This window comes from Podarcis liolepis, assembly GCF_965112155.1.
Source record: "Podarcis liolepis genome assembly, chromosome: 16".
NCBI lineage: Eukaryota > Metazoa > Chordata > Lepidosauria > Squamata > Lacertidae > Podarcis > Podarcis liolepis.
The window spans coordinates 7,383,475-7,401,857 of record NC_139567.1 but is presented as its reverse complement, the minus strand read 5'-3'; the positions used below and the strand labels follow the sequence as shown (position 1 = coordinate 7,401,857).

General features: G+C 46.8%; 2 protein-coding genes across 2 annotated transcripts in view; one reads left to right on the top strand and one right to left on the bottom strand.

Annotated features, from left to right (window-relative positions):
- Positions 1 to 18,383, top strand: part of LZTS1 (leucine zipper tumor suppressor 1) — a 56,692-nt gene that overhangs the window by 3,204 nt on the left and 35,105 nt on the right. The gene's annotated exons all lie outside the window — the stretch shown is intronic.
- The window catches only part of LOC310695811 (interleukin-36 receptor antagonist protein-like), a 92,995-nt gene continuing 86,913 nt past the window's right edge, over positions 12,302 to 18,383 (bottom strand). Inside the window, exon 6 of the transcript XR_014520236.1 lies at positions 12,302 to 12,545. The gene's annotated coding sequence lies outside the window, so the exon portion shown is untranslated. The remainder of the gene's footprint in view (positions 12,546 to 18,383) is intronic.

The following is an 18,383-nucleotide window of genomic DNA, read 5'->3' as shown; positions in this document are numbered from 1 at the left end:
CTACTCTGAGTAGGACTAGAATTTGATACAAGTCTATACAAGGCATGTATGGATTTGCATTGTGAGAATAAATGCTATACACATTGTAAAAGCAATGGAAGCTCTTTAATGAAATGTTAAATTTCGAAGTACAGTGCTACGGAGAAAATCTGGTGGTAGTTGTTTTACACCATCTGGATATGTCCTAAACAGAGAGAAGGTAGGAAGTTGTCTTACACCAAGTCTACCTCAGTCTTGTCCACACTGGCTGGCAGCAGCTCTCCAAGGCTTCCGTCTGGGAAGACTCCCATCCCATCAATGTGAGGGATTGAGCCTAGGACCTTCAGCATGGAAAGCATATGCTGTACTGCTCCCTTCCTTTTGCCTGTTCTTTGACCACCGAAAACTTTCCCATGGAGGAAATCCAAACTCCCGGCACTGGTGGGGTAAGATCATCATCTGGGAAGCACACTTCCCTTGCAACTGTGAAGTAGTGGCTGGTACCCATTGCGATTGGCGGGGTGGGAGGCAGGGAACCCAAACAGTAGGTGGAAGCCAGAGCCAATGACAACAAATTCTAGTTTTGTCCCCGTCTTCCTCTGTGCTAATTTCTACAAGGGAACCACTGAGACTCAGCAGGGCCGTATTGGACCAGCCCCCACCAAATGTAGCCCTACTGAGATGGCACCCCATTCCTTCCACCTGGTGGCAAGATGGTTGCAGAGCCATTGTTTCTGCTTCATGGCACAAGTTTTGCCTTTCGGACCTGAATCCATCCATTCCAGGCCTAGGCAAACTCGGCCCTCCAGATGTTTTGAGACTACAATTCCCATCATCCCTGACCACTGGATGATGGGAGTTGTAGTCCCCAAACATCTGGAGGGCTGAGTTTGCCTATGCCTGATCCATTCCAATTGAGTTTAGACCCTGTAGTGATAGGCTTGGGGATCTGGCAGAGTCCTAGAGCCCTCCCACCTCCTACCCCAAGCTGGGAAAGTGCTAAGTAGGTTTTGGGAAGGAGACAGGAGGACCCTGTCAGAGCCTTGTGCCCCCTTCTCAAAGTCCAGCGCCTTGCTTATCAGGCTTTGCTCAGCTCAACGCCCAGTGCGTGCGCTGGACACACAGCTCTAAATCCACCCTGGCCCCTGTTGGTCATAGAAAGTTCTCTTTTCCCAGATCACACTATTCAGTCACCTAGCCTGTATTTTGTGGCCTGACTGGCAGCAGCTTCCCAGGGTTTCAGCCAAAGAGCCTTTTCCCATCACCAGCTGCTATCTAATCCTTTTAACTGGGATTGGACCTGGAACTGTTTTCATGCAAAACATGTTCTCTTCCGCTGAGCTCCAGTTCTTGTTCACAAACATCAGGCCAGCTCCCATCATTCCTTGTTTTGCCTTGATCCATATTTTTGAGGAGTGGGGGAAATAAAAGGGAAACTGGAAAGGGTTTTTAAGACTCAACTGCAAGCAGCCTTTGTGGCTTAAGGCCTCTCCCTGGAGGTGGAGGGGGTGTGATCAGAGCCAAAGCAAGGACCTTGTGATCATTGTGTTTTTCAAATGCATTAGGAGGAGGGTGCAACATAATAGGTAGGAGTGAGCGCAGATGTGGTTTCCGTGGAGCGCACCACCTGGAACAAAAGTCCTAATGAGGCTGTGCTATCTAGAATTCCTGATAGAGCACTGCCAGATGCGAGCTGAATACCTCACTTCATAATTATTGCTGGAGTGTGGTTTGCCAAGGTTTGCTTCAGGCACAGCAATTGAACCGGCCAGGCATTGTTTGCAAATGGTTTTGATTTTTGGCCGGCATTGGCAAGCAGCTCATGGGATGTCTCTGTGACCTCCTGTGCAAATGTCTCTGGAGCTCTGAGGACACAGTAATACCTTGTTTTGGAAATTGCTGTCTTTTGAAGAACAGCAGTTTTCTTCCCGGCTGCAGCTGGCTGCATAGAAACAGGCAGCAGTCTTCTTTGCACGCTCTTCCTGACATGCAGGGGCTGCGCTGGTTAGCTTTACCCCAGCGCAAACAGCATGAATATCTGTAATCAGAGGTCCTTTCTGCACACAGCTGCATGCACAATGCTTGCGCGTCAACTTGGAATCCTGATTGCGCAGGGCTCCAGGTTGCCCGGAGGAAGCCTTTGCACATGCAACTGTCCACACAGAGACTTGCTCCCTGCAGGCATTTGTGCATGGATGACAAGGGATGGAGCTGGTTGGTGCAGGATGGCTAATTTCAAACGCTGCTGAAATGAAAGTATGGTAAAATGATAGATGGTGTGAAATCAGAGATCTGGTGAATTATGGGACAAGGAAAAGAAGTGGGGCATAAGCATGGTTTAAAACATGGGTGGGGAACCTCAGGCCCAGGGAGCAAATGTGGCCCTCCAGATCTCTCTGTTTGGCCCTTGAAGCTCTCCCCAGCCACATTTCTGCTTTGCACCCTCCTTGGCTGCTAATACTGCTTCTTGCTTGCCTGGGTGGAGGTGGACAGAGAGGTGGAGTAAGGATTTGCAGAAATGAGCCCATCATGCAAAGGTAATGTTCTCAATCATTTTTGCCTCTGGACCCACCCACCACATGCATCATGTGGCCCCTGGAAGGTTCTCATGAAGGAATGTGGCCCTCAGGCTGCAAAGGGTTTAACATGAATGGCACGGTGCACCAGATGCAAAATGTTTCCCCTTTCTGTCTGGCGTGTGTGCAAAGTGACACTGGTTTTAGATGGAAGCACAGTTTCTAGCCTCAAAGTGGAAGCAGCTGGATAGCACTTGGTTGAGTGTGTGTGTGTAACCAGAACAGCACACTTGCACACTCTGTCCCCCCCGAGTCTTGCGCATCCCAGCCGTGCTGTACTGTACTCTTCATCCTGGCAGCTCGCTGGCTGCCGAAACCACCCGGTTCTCTGTTTGAGGCAGCCCCTGTCCCTGACAACACACCCTCTGCTTGGCACTGCGAGCTGCTAAAATTGGGTTTAGCTTGCTGTGCCACCACGTTAGTCACTGGCAGGCAGGGCTGAAACATGGTGGGAGGTTGATGAACGGTAGTCTTCTGCTTAGAAACTAGCAGCTTTAAAGTTACCGGATTCGGGAGGGAAGAGAATGCTGTAAGCTGAACTTGAGCCCCAGCACGAGATGAAGCAAAGAAATTGTTTGACCTTGGTTGAATAATGTCCAAGCCCTAGTTTGCTCCTTCCACACTAGTCCTTTTTCTCTGACATCCTTTTATTTGCTTCCATTCTGTTGTTGTTTTTCCTGTCTCAGTCTTTTGTTTATTTGGAGATCTGATTAGTAGAGTTTGCTTTTGTTGCTTGCAGAAATACAATTTCTGCTTTCCTTGTGCAGATGGTCACTTTGCTCTACCTCTCCATGCTATCAGAGGCTCACTCGACTGGGATATGGTCTTCTTGGTGGTGGCATCCAGGTTAGTGGAACATGAACCCCAGGAGCAAGGACTGGGGAGAAATGATATTCACTTTGCATTTAAAGGCGAACCTACCAAATTCATGCGTTCTAACACATGCACAAATGGAAATGCAGCCTTCCCTTCAAATTGACACTTCACCAAATTTTGCAATGCAATTCTCCTGACAAATAATGTGAACTAAAATGCATATACTGAAGGTAAAGTATGCCTCAAAATGCATATATTACAGAAAATAGCATTAAAAAATGCATTAAGCAAGGAAACATTAAGGGGTAAAGGTACCCCTGCCCGTACGGGCCAGTTGTGTCCGACTCTAGGGTTGTGCGCCCATCCCACTTAAGAGGCCGGGGGCCAGCGCTGTCTGCAGACACTTCCGGGTCACGTGGCCAGCGTGACGAAGCTGCTCTGGCGAGCCAGCACCAGAGCAGCACATGGAAACGCCGTTTACCTTCCCGCTATAAAGCGGTACCTATTTATCTACTTGCACTTAGGGGTGCTTTAGAACTGCTAGGTGGGCAGGAGCTCACCCCGCCGCGGGGATTCGAACCGCCGACCATACGATCGGCAAGCCCTAGGCACTGACGTTTTACCCACAGCGCCACCCGCGTCCCTTGGAAGGAAACATTGCATTACAAAAATGTATGTATTAGGCAAAATGGCATAAAATATGTGTGTTTTAGGAGAGATTTGCATTAAACTGCTGATCAATTTTCATGAGACTACTTAAAAAATGCAGACTGATGTGGAAATGTGTAGAACCGAACTTAAGATTGCAAAAATGATAAACTGAGAGAAACTGAAATTGGTAGATCAACCCCTGCCCAGCAGGACAACCTCTCCTTATTGGCATTTCAACAGTCTGTGAAAACCATTTTCTATGTTTAAGGGTTTAATCTTCTTCCCCTCTCCCCAGGGTATGTGGGGTGGGGGATGTGATTGTTTTAACATATCTTTCTATATCTTGGAAGTCCACCTGGGGAGCCAAAAGGTAAAAAAATAAATATTTAAACAACAAATACATTTTAAGAGCTTATGTGCCTTTAATGAAAACCAGGACCTGGCTTTCCAAATGTTGTTGGACTACAACTCTCATCATACCTGACAATTGGCCAGCTTGGCTGGAACTGATTGGAGTTGGAGTTCCACAGTATCTAGAGGGTCCCTCGGCCCATAATGTAGGCGGAACTTCCCTTTCTGGCAGTTGCTTTTCCTAGAGTGCAGATTTTGGTTGAACATTCAAAGTGCCTTGATAGTAAGAGCAGTTCAACAGCAAAGCCAATTACCCAGAGAGATGGTGAGCTCTTCCTTCCTGGAGATCCTCAGAAAAACATTGGGCAGCCATCTGTTGGGGATGCTAGAGCACTGAATTGCTTTCACTGAGCAGGAGATTGAACGAGGTGCCCTAAAGGCGCCCTCTAGCTCTGTGCTTCTGTGAGCCCCAGGTCTGCTTCTGGACTCGCTCCCTCCTCTCATCCTGTGCTGTTCTCTCTTTCCAAAATGGTAGCAAGCCGTAGTTTGCAGGAAATGATGGTTTGAGGTTGCCCGGAAAACCATGGTTGCCAGCCATGGTTGAAATCCTGGTTGCAAAACCTGCCTGTGTCATGATGACCCCTGAATCCAGCAGCAACCCAGAGACAGCAGAGGCAGCGGCTGAGAAGCAAGATCAGGTTCAGGACTCTGAAACAGCTCCTGAAGATCGGGGGACCATTGAGACTGAGGCTGGGGGACAGGATCCACCAGAGGAATCTCGTAGACCACCAAGGCCTTCTCCTGAGCTTACCATCACACATCACCGGTCCAGTGGCACAAAGGATGCACCAGGAGGGAGGCTATGGAACAGAGGAGGACTGCCCATCTTCAGGCCCTGAAGTTCTCCATGGGACAGGTGGAGCTTGGAGGACATAGTTTGATGCCAGAGCCTTAGCTCCCAACCCTTGTTGGAGCAAGTTGGTCACTCAAAGTTGTCTGCAGTCCTGCATCTTCTGAGCAGCCCTACCTCCCCTCCCCTCCAGCCTACTAGCTCCCTTCTCCCTGGAATCTAGCATCGGACCAGGACACAGCATCCTCTCCATAGCCAATGGGAGGCCATCAGTGAGTGCATCTTTAAGGGCAGCCCCATGCAAAGCACATTGCAGCAGTCAATCCAAAGTAAAGGATACATTTGCCATCTCTGCCAAGTTAAGCAGTTGGCTCCTTACCTCTCTCGCCCTGACCTAGCCACTGTGATCCACGCGACGGTCACCTCCAGACTTGGTTTTATTGTAACTCATTCTACGTGGGGCTGCCCTTGAAATTGACCCAGAAACTCCAGCGGTTGCAGAATGCCGCGGCGAGACTCCTTCCGGGGTCCTCGCCGCGGGATCACATTCACCCGGTGCTATACCAGCTGCACTGGCTCCCGGTGGAGTACAGGATCAGGTTTAAGGTGCTGGTTTTAACCTTTAAAGCCCTATACGGCCTAGGACCCTCGTACCTATGGGACCGCCTCTCCTGGTATGTCCCATGGAGGACCTTACGGTCTTCAAACAGAAACATCTTGGAGATCCCGTGCCACAGGGATGTTAGGCTGGCCTCAACCAGAGTCAGGGCTTTTTCGTTTGTGGCCCTGATCTGGTGGAACACTCTGTCACAAGAGACCAGGGCCCTGCGGGACTTGACATCTTTCCACAGGGCCTGCAAGACAAAGCTGTTCCACCAGGCCTTTGGCCAAGGCACAGCCTGACCCCCTCCTTTGGTAATCCTCATAGAACTCTAGCCCAACGGTTGCCATTAATTTGATTTTGAATTGATTTTAGAATGAATTGATTTTAGAATGCTGTGTTACTTTTATTGTTGTTAGCTGCTCTGAGCCCTGCTTCGGCTGGGGAGGGCGGGCAATAAATAAAAATGTATTATTATTATTATTATTATTATTATTATTATTATTATTATCATCTTGGCATAGGAGTGTTCAGAGCGAACCATTGGTTAATGGATGTATTATTTAACATGGGTTGCCTTCTCAGGCATTGTTCCATTCCATAGCAACAAGTTTCAAGGACCAGTTGCGTGCCAGGCGAAACGTTTCTCCCCACCACCCACCTCCCGTTACTTCATTTCTAAATTTGCTGCAGAAGGAATGTGTTCTTATGTGGGCTGGCTGCTGCGTTTAGGCAGGGAGACGCTGTGCCAGTGACGCGAAAGAGCACCCTGTTCCCTGGAGCAAAGATGGCAGTCTTGCTAGGGGAATGTTATGCTAGCCTGTATGGAAAGTCAGGAGATAAAAAATAAGGCCGTAAGGCAAGGGGTATGGGACTTTGGGCCCAAGAGCTGAATATGGTCGGCGAGCTTTTCTGTCTAGCCCTTGGGAGTCTCCCCAGCCTACAGTCCCTCTCCAATCCCTTCCATGGAAAGCTGAGAGTCTAGAAAAAACCTCTGGTATTTGCCTGGCATCTTTCCACCACATTGTCTTCTGGCCTTGCTCAGAGAGTTTGGAGTTGATATCCCGCCTTTCACTCCCTTTAAGGAGTCTCAAAGCGGCTAACATTCTCCTTTCCCTTCCTCTCCCACAACAAACACTCTGTGAGGTGAGTGGGGCTGAGAGACTTCAGAGAAGTGTGACTGGCTCAAGGTCACCCAGCAGCTGCATGTGGAGGAGCAGGGAATCGAACCCGGTTCACCAGATTACGAGTCCACCGCTCTTAACCACTACACCACACTGGCTCTCTCACTTTTTGCCTCTGACAGAATCCACCACTGCGATGCAGCCCCCAGAAAATTGCCCATGAGGGAATGTGGCCCAAACAAATTACCCCACCCTTGTCATAAGATGAGCCCTTCTGGACCAAACCAAAGTTCCCTCTCATTCAGCAGCTGCCTGCTTCCCTCAGTGCTTTGTCAGAAGCCTCCAGGAAGCCCCAACGACCCCTCTCCCAGCAAGTGGTAATCAGAGATGGATAGCCTCTGAACATGAAGGTTTACGATATCCTAGCCAAAAGCCATTGGCAGGCAAATTTACGGAGAATAGGGCTAGTCCCCTGTAAAGCTATCAGTGCCAGTGACCACCATCATATCTTGCAGCAGTGAAGCATATCAGTCTGCTAAGAGATACTTGTTTTGTCTGCTCTGAATTAACGGCCTGTCAGTTTCATTGGGTGACTCCAAGTTGTAATACAACTGGCAGGGAGTCAGGAAGTGTGGGGAGGAATTATCCATTATTTCTAAACCGGGGTAGATAACTCCCAAGAGACTGCGATCTACTCACAGAGTTAAAAACTGGCAGTTGAGCTTTTTTTTTTTTTAGGAAGGAAAGCCCCGTTTTTATGGGTTCAGGTCAGAGTTGTTGAGCTTTTTGAGGGAGGAGAAAAGCCCCAGTTTTTGGGGGTGCAGGGCAAAGATGTTGAGCTCTTTTTAGAGGAGCCAAACTTGTTGGGCTTCATTGGGGGGAGCCAGTGATCTACCACAGAGAACCAGTAATCTACCAGTAGATCACAATTTACCTATTGGACGTCCCTGTTCTAAACCATGCTTGCTTTTATTTGCATCAGGAAAGCTGATTTAATCCATGCTGGGCCATTGCTGTTCTTGTGCTGTTTATTTTAAAAAATAGTGTGATGAAATTGATACTTTAAATTGTTTTAAATTATATTTAATCAGCCATGTTTTGAGATATGTAGATGGATGGATTATAATCCACTTTGTGAAGACTCTTTCTTTAAAGACCAGTTATGAGTCTGTTAGCGAAACTGAATAAATAAATCTAGGAACAGGCACCGCCTCCTTTTCAGCATAGCAACCATATTTTAATTTATTCTGTGTGGGAAGGGGCTTTGGCTACAGACACCTCTGGGTCCTTTTCACAGTCTTAAATATAGGCAGCGATGTAGGAAGACTATGGAGGTGCTTTACTTATCCGGCTCTTTCTCTGCAAGACAAATCTCTGATGAGCACCTCTTTATCCCTATGAAATACTGCACAGCCCTTTGCCTGCAAGAGAATTTCTGAAAGGGGAATTGATTTGAGGTCTCACACGGATGCGTGATGGATGCGCTTGGCTGGCTGCCATATCTCATACGCAAGGAGATGGTGTTATAGGTCCTCTAATTCGGCATGAAAATTGCAGAGCACATTTAGATGTTGTAATTGACATTTACAAGACATTGGTGGTGGCTGCCGCTGCCTCCACTGGTCCAATAAACGTGCTTCTCTGCAATAAACCTGCTTGTACGATGTGCTGTGTTCCATGTTTAACTATAACTATGGCTTACAAGGGAAAGAGTAAAATTAATAACTCTAGCAAATCTTTCTGTGTCAGTTTGCAGTTCTGATAAAACTGTTCATTTCACCTTGTAATTGAAGAAAAAAAGCACACATTCCATAATGGACTCAGCAAAAGAATAAAGTAATTCTTAAATCTAGCGTTTGAGAGTGGGATCTACAACCTATGGAAAAATTGTTTTCTACCATCTGAAAATGGGCATTGCATTTGGGGATAATATGGGTTTGCAAGGGGAGACAAAGTTCAAGGGTATGGGAAGCTGTTGGCTTTCAGTTAAGCTGCCATTGAGAGAAAAGCAGAAATTGCTGGCAACTTTTGGAACCAGGATGCTGATCTATATGGACTTGTGATCTGAGCCCATAGGGCTCTTTGTGCAACTTGTTAAGATTGCAATCCTATAGGCTCTTATATAATAATAATAATTTATTATTACCATCTGGCTGAGCTTCCCCAGCCACTCTGGGCGGCTCCCAATCGAGTGTTAAAAACAATACATTAAATATTAAAAAATGTCCCTAAACAGGGCTCTCTTACCAGAGAGTAAGTCCCATGAGCACAGTGCTGTAAGACTCAGATTATTTTTAGGAATTGGACTGAACTGTTTCTAGATTTGCAGCTTCCCACCCCACCCCACAAAAACTCTTTTCCTTCTTTACAGCAATGCCCACTCCCAGATTGTCCCTAGAACAATGTAATACCCTTGAGAGCTATGATGCTATCTGTCTCTTCTTCCCTTTCTGCACTTTTCCTCTGCCTCGCTTGCCCCATCCTTCCTTTGCATGCATCTTCTTCCATTGCCAACCGTGCTTGTTCAGAAATCCCTGCAGTGGGCGTTAAGTGCCATGAAACAGGAAAGATATCTGCCAAGGAGGCTCAGATGTAGCCAAGAGCTTTCAGTTATGGACGTGTCAGACACTGTACTCCCACCGGGATTTAGGAATATTTCACACATGGCACTTAAGATACTTTTGTGCCTCTCCCAACCTGCTGTCTGTGAGCATGTGTGAAAGATAGAAATGCCATTTAAATACACAAGTATCAGGTTATTCAGCCTATTGATGGCCATGCTGAAAGGTTCCACTGCAAGCATCCCGCATTTCTCACGTCCCCTGTGAACAGCTGCTAGTCTGCCTTGGGAAGATAATTGTTCTTGAAAAGCAGTTTAAAAATCCATTACACAGTTGAAAGAGAGAATAATTAAATAATGTATTCTCAGGTGTGCATTGGAACAACATCTGAGAATCTTTTCCCACCTTGGAGAGTGTCTCTTTAATTACTACTAACAGGCACACACAGCTTTCTTATGAAGTGAGACCAGGGACAGGACCTTTTATGGGGTGGCACCAATTTTTTGGAATTGCCTCTCCCAGGAAGTATGCCACTCCTCATTGCGGGCCAAAGGCTTATTTAATCCAGTCTGCACTTGGTTGATTTTGTCATATTGCGCTTTTATCTGCTGCTGCTCTTATTTTTTCTATTAGTGGCTCAGGTCCTGAATATTGTTGATTGTGAGTTGTAGCCCGTGCTAGTCTTACTCATAATAGACCCTTTGCAGTTATTAGGCATGTCTAACTTAGAACTCATTCATTTCAGTGGGCTTACTCTGAGTAGAAGTCAGTCACATACAGCCCTGCATTTGTGGGTTGTTAGTTAGCTTTTTACTCTTTGTTTTAGAGTACACTGTAATCTCCTTTTTGAAAACCAGGCTTAATAACTCCATTAAATAAATTAGCAACAATAACCACGTGATTCTTTCTTCTTTCTCCGTAGGCGCGTGTCACCTCTCCAGCCGGGAGAGGGTCGCAGGGGGCTGCTTCTCTGCTCCCGCCCGCCAGCATTTTAAAATCGCCCCGGGACAGCAGGGGCTTTTAAAATGCTGGCGGTCGGCAGCAAAGCCCTCCTGTCCCCGGAGCTTGCGGGGCGGGAGGTGGGGAGAAGGGCTTTTCTTCCCACCCCCAGCCTTCAGAACAGCTTTCTGAAGGCTGGGGGTGGGAAGAAAAGCCCTTGTTCCCCCCCCAGCCTTCAGAAGAGGTCGGGGGACAGACTGTCCCCGGACCTGGTCTGAAGGCGGTTTCCCTAGGAACGCATTAATTGATTTTCAATGCATTCCTATGGGAAACCGTGCATCGCAAGACGAAAAACTCGCAAGAAGAAAAAACTTGCGGAATGAATTAATTTCGTCTTGCGAGGCACCACTGTATATGATGTTTGTTTGTTAATGTGTGGTGTGTTATGCCTAATAAAGGATTTTAATAATAATAATAATAATAATAATAATAATAATAATAATAATAGTAATGGGTTAGCATCCTTCACTGCATTTTAGTGATGGGACAAGGGCAGGTCACGAGCCATGCAGAGTTCTGTTCTCCAGCAGAGGGGATTGGCTGATTGGCTGTTAGGGTCAGCCCTAGCCATTGATTCACAAAGGGTGCGTTCAGACATGATTATGATGCCTGATTAGAATGCTAGTGCCTGTGTCCAATGACCCTTTCACACTGCTATACCTGCAGTATACCAGCTCAGTCGGTAGAGCATGAGACTCTTAATCTTTGGGCAAAAAATTGTGGCATTGCAGGGGGTTGGACTAGACGATCCTTGTGGTCCCTTCCAACCCTACAATTCTATGATTCTCTGTCACACTCTTTTCACTCACACCATGGTGTCTGGTGTGATACAACAATGTGCAACATTGGGCAGTGCCACCGCTCCCTTTCTGCACATTCATGCTTCTGTTGCCCCACAATTCCCCCATGGAAACAGCAAGAAAGAACTCTGTGTTGGCGTGCCACCGCAAATTTCATCACTTTACTCCCACAATTTTGTGGATTAATGGGGTTGCAGCAGATGGATTTCCTGGAAGCATTGACACAGAACTGAGCCCTAAACTTCCACTTGATTTCCAGAAGTGGCATTTGTAGCTCAAATATAATGCAGAAATTAAAAATTAGGGGAACATTGGGGAAATGGAATATAGTGGTACCTCGGGTTACAGACGTTTCAGGTTACAGGCGCTTCAGGTTACAGACTCCACTAACCCAGAAATAGGACCTCGGGTTAAGAACTTTGCTTCAGGATGAGAACAGAAATTGTGTGACGGCAGCGGGAGGCCCCATTAGCTAAAGTGGTACCTCAGGTTAAGAACAGTTTCAGGTTAAGAATGGACCTCCGGAACGAATTAAGTTTTTAACCCGAGGTGTGGGTTAAACCACAGAGCCTAGGGCTTGCCGATCAGAAGGTCGGCAGTTCGAATCCCTGTGACGGGGTGAGCTCCCGTTGTTTGGTCCCTGCTCCTGCCAACCTAGCAGTTCAAAAGCACGTCAAAGTGCAAGTAGATAAAAGATAGGTACCGCTCCAGTGGGAAGGTAAACGGCATTTCCGTGCGCTGCTTGGTTTGCCAGAAGCGGCTTAGTCATGACCCGGAAGCTGTACACCAGCTCCCTTGGCCAATAAAGCGAGATGAGCGCCGCAACCCCAGAGTCGGCCACGACTGGACCTAATGGTCAGGGGTCCCTTTACCTTTACCGCTGTATACTGCCATGTGAATGCACCCATTGTAATATTTTTATATTTATGTTTAAAAAACCCCCTGAGAAGTGGCATTAATGAAGCTGGCAAGGGTCTGTTTCTGAGAGCCAGTGTGGTGTAGTGGTTAAGAGCGGTAGTCACGTAATCTGGGTAACTGGGTTCGCGTCTCCGCTCCTCCACATGCAGCTGCTGGGTGACCTTGGGCCAGTCACACTTCTTTGAAGTCTCTCAGCCCCACTCACCTCACAGAGTGTTTGTTGTGGGGGAGGAAGGGAAAGGAGATTGTTAGCCGCTTTGAGACTCCTGAAGGGGAGTGAAAGGCGGGATATCAAATCCAAACTCTTCTTCTTCTTCTTCTTCTGTTTCCGCTCCCACCCCACCCTGAGCTTGTCATTTCATTGGAGACTGCAGAAGGAAGGTACTAACTAATAGAAACTGCAGACACGGGCAGGCATGTAAGGCAGATTGGAGAGGTGTTATGGACAGACATCCACCAGCCATGGAATTATGAGATTTCTGCCTTGCATCCTGGCTGGAATACGTAGCCCAGCAGCACATTCTATCAAACCTTGATTGTTGAAGTCAATGAGTAGTACCAAGGAATCCAAATAAGTAGCACACAAAACACAAAAGGTCATGAAATGAAATGAGGTTGATAAACAACAATGTAGAGTAAAATAAGACGGGCACCAGCAGCTTAAAAGATGTGGTCCTGTCAGAGATTCCAGGGAGTGCTTGGAATCAGTTCTTGGTGGATTTTGTTTGCTGCAGCGCAGTATTTGGCCAGACTGAGAGTGAGAGATGTGTGTCGAGCTGAACGGAGTTGAGAGACGTGCAACTCCTGGCAGATTTTATAAGAAGGGTTCAGTAGAGATTTCACATATGCCACGACCATTAGAACAACCTGGCCACCATAACAACAGCATAACAACAACCTGCTTGGCAGGGGGTTGGACTCGATGGCCCTTGTGGTCTCTTCCAACTCTATGATTCTATGATTCTAAGGAAATTCTGCCCTTGGTATGTTCATTTTCCACCTCTCCATTTTGATTCTCTGGCCCCATAGCTGCACAAACTTATTATCCCCAAATACAGACGTGCTTTTACACTTGTAAGACTGGATGTTTTGCCTTCTGTGGTATTTGAGGGTCGATTCCAAAAGATTCCGCCTGAGAAACGTCTTTGCCCCTGTGGAGACGGTAGCACCAAAACAGTGGCACACGTCCTGCTGTCTTGTACTGTCTACAAAGACCTGAGGAACGAGATCATCACCCCACTTGTATTAACCATCCCAGGGCGCTCAACCACTGCCACAATGCCCTTTCTTCTATCAGATCAAAATGAGCAGATAGCAGCAAAGGTTGCTAGGTTCATAGCTGGGGCAATCAGAAAAAGGGCCACTAACTGACTGCTGATTCAGGACTTTAAATTGTGCTCTTATATCAAATTTCCTTTTCTGCGTATACTGTAATGTTTTACTGTTGCTATGGCTATTAGCAAATGCAAATAAAGTTTTCTCTATCTATCTATGCCATGACCAAAAGGAGTACAGGAGGACATGAGTCACTGACTCGAGCTCTCCGGAGTTGTAGGGCCACTTGTGGTTTGGGGTTTGGGGTATTTGTATATCTTCCCTCCAGGATTGATGAAGGAAGGACATTTAAACATGCCACCAGGAAGGCATACCCCAGCTTCTTCTCCTGCACTGTCCACCAGGGATATGGTGAGTTTGTAAAGTGGCAAGCAGCTTACCTTCCGAAAGGTGAAACTGTGTTAACAGAAGATTTCCCACATGATGGTGAAATTGCTCAAATGTGATTTTGAGCTCCAGTCCTATTTTCCCCCTGCGGGGAGGTTCGCTACCTAATTACTTAGAGGTGGGAAGGGAGAAATGGCAACCAATGCCTAGTTTCCATGGCAACCCCCGGGGCTCAGCTACTAACTTCTCCAATCTAAAATTAAACGGCTCTCCCCCATCCGCCACTGCCACCCCTTCTTAATACTTAAAGCAGGTAATTTGCTGCAATGAGGACCCACGGGAGCACAGTCAGTGTCACCAACCAGATTGTTAGGAGTGAAGCTTAAGGCGCTCTAAATGGTCTCGCTGGATGCTCCCTGCCACAAAGAGTCTATGTAAAATGGGGCCACATGTTCTCCGCTTCTCTGAGAGGAGAGCTGCCCAACGCTTGGGCTACTCAACTTGGTTTCCTTTGGAACTGGAGAGTCGTTTGCATTTGTAATTATTATTTTTTATGAGCAATCGTACAAGCAGGACTTCTGGACAGAAGGCACTCTGATTCCCCCAGAAAGCAACTTCCCGGAGAAGAGAAGGACTCTATAGCTCCGTGGGGGAGCACCTGCCTTCCTTGCAGGAAGGTCTTGGGTTCAGCTCACAACATCTCAAGGTAGAGCTGGGGAAATCTGCTGTTGGAAACCCTAAAGGGCTACTGCCTGCTATTGTAGACTGGACCAATGGTATGACTTCCAGTGTGTGGTTGTCTGACTCCAGCTAAAAGTTGCCACATCATCTTGCTAATGCTTTTTTTTTTTTTTTTTAAGTCTTCATGAAAATTGATCAGCATTTTAGTGCAAATTCCTCCAAATATGCACACTTTTAGTAAGCAATTTTGCATGAGAACGATGCATTTTTGTATGTTATTTTCACAAATACATGCATTTGTTTTCCCACACTCCCCTAGTGCACCCATTATTTGATTGAAGAACCGTGTCACAAAATTGGGAGAAGTGCAAATTTTGAATGCTAGCAGCGTTTTGGTTCTCTTATCATTTCAGGAAGTGCAAATTACTAAGTTACCTACATTAGAATAAACCAAAATTGAATTTCAACCCCTATCCCTACTGTCACACCCTTCTGGCATCTGACTAAATAAGCTGAATCAAGGGTCATGTCCTGTCTTGGCTAAAGGAGCTGCACTGGGCAATTGGTTGCTGCCCTCAGCAAGAGAACCTTAAAGACTCCCTTATTGCCACAGAGGAAACACTGGAACAATACAGGAACTTGGAATATGAAACAGGGTGAGGCATGATGCAGATCTGTCAATATACAAATGGAACCAAGGGGGAGCGGAACTTGATCTTTCCAACAAAGAACCGTGGTTTGGAACCAGTATGTATCCCAGTTTAGTTTGCCTTTATGTGACTTGGCTGACCTGCTTTACACCTGCAACTTAGGGAACTGACTTACACCAGGCCAGACTATTGATCTGTCTAGTTCAGTATAGTCTACTCTGACCTGAAGCAGCACTTTGGCGTCTCAGAGGCAGAATGCATTTCCCAATAGTGGCTTCCTGGTCTGCTTAACAGGAGAAGCCAGGGATTGAACCTGGAAATAGTTGCATTTAAACATATTCCATCCAAAAGAGGGAGAAGCTTTACTTTAAGTGATGAAAAGTAAAAGGTAAAGGTAAAAGGACCCCTGGATGGTTAAGTCCAGTCAAAGGCGACTATCGGGTTGCGGCGCTCACCTTGTTGTCAGGCTGAGGGAACTGGTGTTTGTCCACAGACAGCTTTCTGGGTCATGTGGCCAGCAGGACTAAACCACTTCTGGTGCAATGGAACACTGTGATGGAAACCAGAGTGCATGGAACCGCTGTTTATCTTCCTGCTGCAGCGGTACCTATTTATCTGCTTTCGCCGGTGTGCTTTCGAACTGCTAGGTTGGCAGAATCTGGGACAGAGCAATGGGAGCTCACCCCCTCGCAGGGATTCAAACCGTTGACCTTCTGATCGGCAAGCCCAAGAGGCTCAGTGGTTTAGACCACAGCACCACCCGCGTCCCATGAAAAGTAGCATTCTTAGGAGGCCTGCCACTTCCAGTAGGGTAACCAAACATGGATTCCCAGGCCCCAAAGATCCAGCAAACCTTTAAGAGGAAACAAAAGAGGCACAATTAGCGACAACTCAATTGCAGTATTAGTTGCACATCAGCTGGGAAAGCGAGAGGCTCCCTGTAATTAAATACACAGAAATCAACATCCTTCCCTGGCATATTTAGCTTATGGGGGTGTTCCCACTGTGCCACAAAGATGAAGGATGTTCCTGATGTGAGTGGGCCTAATGTTCTAGGGCTGAATCATTCTAGGGACTTAGATTTAGCATGCTGCAGTCTTTCTCATCTCTCTGCTCGTGATGAAAGTTGTTGCTGCATCAGGGGAAACGGAGAAAATCGGGGGCAGCCAGTGCAGTGCCCTGCCAATGTTGTCGGGTCGTGACGCCAATAACCCCCAACCCTGCCATGCTAACAGGAGGGCTGGTGGGAGTTGTGGTTCAGAACATCCGGTGAGCAGCACCAGCTTGGGAAAGTCCGATATAAGTTGGCACAACACAGGTGGAAAATTGGGCTCAAACTTCAGAAGCAGTTACTGCATTAGTAATCATATCCTAAGGTTACTCCCTCTAATGCAGGCATCCCCAAACTTGGCCCTCCAGATGTTTTGGGACTACAGCTCCCATCATCCCTAGCTAACAGGACTGGTGGTCATGGATTATGGGAATTGTAGTCCCAAAACATCTGGAGGGCCGAGTCTGGGGGTGCCTGCTCTAATGTGTTTATTACACATAGAATCATAGAATCTTAGAGTTGGAAGGTACCTTAAGGGGCATCTAGTCCAACCCCTGGCAGTGCAGGAATCTCAGCTAAAGCATCCATGACAGAGGACCATCCAACCTCTGGTTAAAAGCCTCCTGTCAAACAGCTCTTTCTGTCAGAAAGTTCTTCCTGACGTTTAGTTGGAATCTCCTTTCTTGTAACTTGAAGCCATTGGTTCAAGTCCTGCCCTCCCAGGCAGGAGAAAACAAGCTTGCTGCATCGTCTATGTGACAGTCATTGAGATATTTGAAGGTGACGATCAGATTTCCTGTCATAGGCTATGCTAAATCTTTATCACTGATTTATTTTAACATTGATTATTCATGTAGGTTTATATCCCAGCTATTCAAGGCAAAATACCTTCACAAAGCAGCTCACAATATAGCAAATTGAGTATAAATACTTTTTTAAAACGTTTTTTTAAAAATCAGTATTATTTTTATTTAACAGAATTTATATACTGTCCTGTTTAATCATTAAAACCTCTAAGTGGCTGTTTAGAAATAATAATAACAAAATGCAGTGGTACCTCAGGTTACAGACGCTTCAGGTTACAGACACTTCAGGTTACAGATGCTTCAGGTTACAGACTCTGCTAACCCATAAATATTACCTCGGGTTAAGAACTTTGCTTCAGGATGAGAACAGAAATCGCGCGGCGGCAGCGGGAGGCCCCATTAGCTAAAGTGGTGCTTCAGGTTAAGAACAGTTTCAGGTTAAGAACAGACCTCCGGAATGAATTAAGTTCTTAACCCGAGGTACCACTGTATCTTCCAGTTCTGTAACTCAGTATGTGAACATATATGTTAGAGAACTTTAGGTGAAGGGGGATCCTGATTCAGAGCAGATATTTGGACTGGACCATCTTTAGAGATATCCTGAAAGAGCTCCCCCATGGTCTGGTTTGGTCCCACTGAAATGGGAATGTGGCATCAGTCGCTGTTCCACAGTTGCAGTCTTATACAGGCAATGAGAATGTGGCCATCGTATGTGGACCAGGAGTTCTTGACAAGCCAGTTAAGCTCCCCTTGGAGAGCCCTGTAACCCATGCCAGGGCTGTGTGACCTAGTTCAGCTTTCTTATTTCTGTACTTGGGCTCCTAGCAGACCCTGTTGGCATGGTAGGAAAAGGTTGGGGAGGAGGATGTCAGTGCTGACAGACACAGGACCAGGCTGGCTTACTCTTCAGTGAACTGCGAGGATTGTATTCAGAAGCTAGTTTCACTCAGCATAGACCCATTGAAGTAAGTAAATAGACGTGGCTGACTTTGGTTCAGTAATTTCAGTGGGTCTACTCTGAGTTAATCTTTAAGGCGGGGATGGGGAATCTCAGGCCTGGGGGCCAAATGCAACACTCTGGATCATGAGTAGGCAAACTAAGACCTGGGGGCCGGATCTGGCCCAATTGCCTTCTAAATCTGGCCCACGGACGTTCCAGGAATCAGCGTGTTTTTACATGAGTAGAATGTGTCCTTTTATTTAAAATGCATCTCTGGGTTATTTGTGGGGCATAGGAATTCGTTCACTACCCCCGCCCCAAAAAATATAGTCCGGCCCCCCAGAAGGTCTGAGGGAAAGTGGACTGG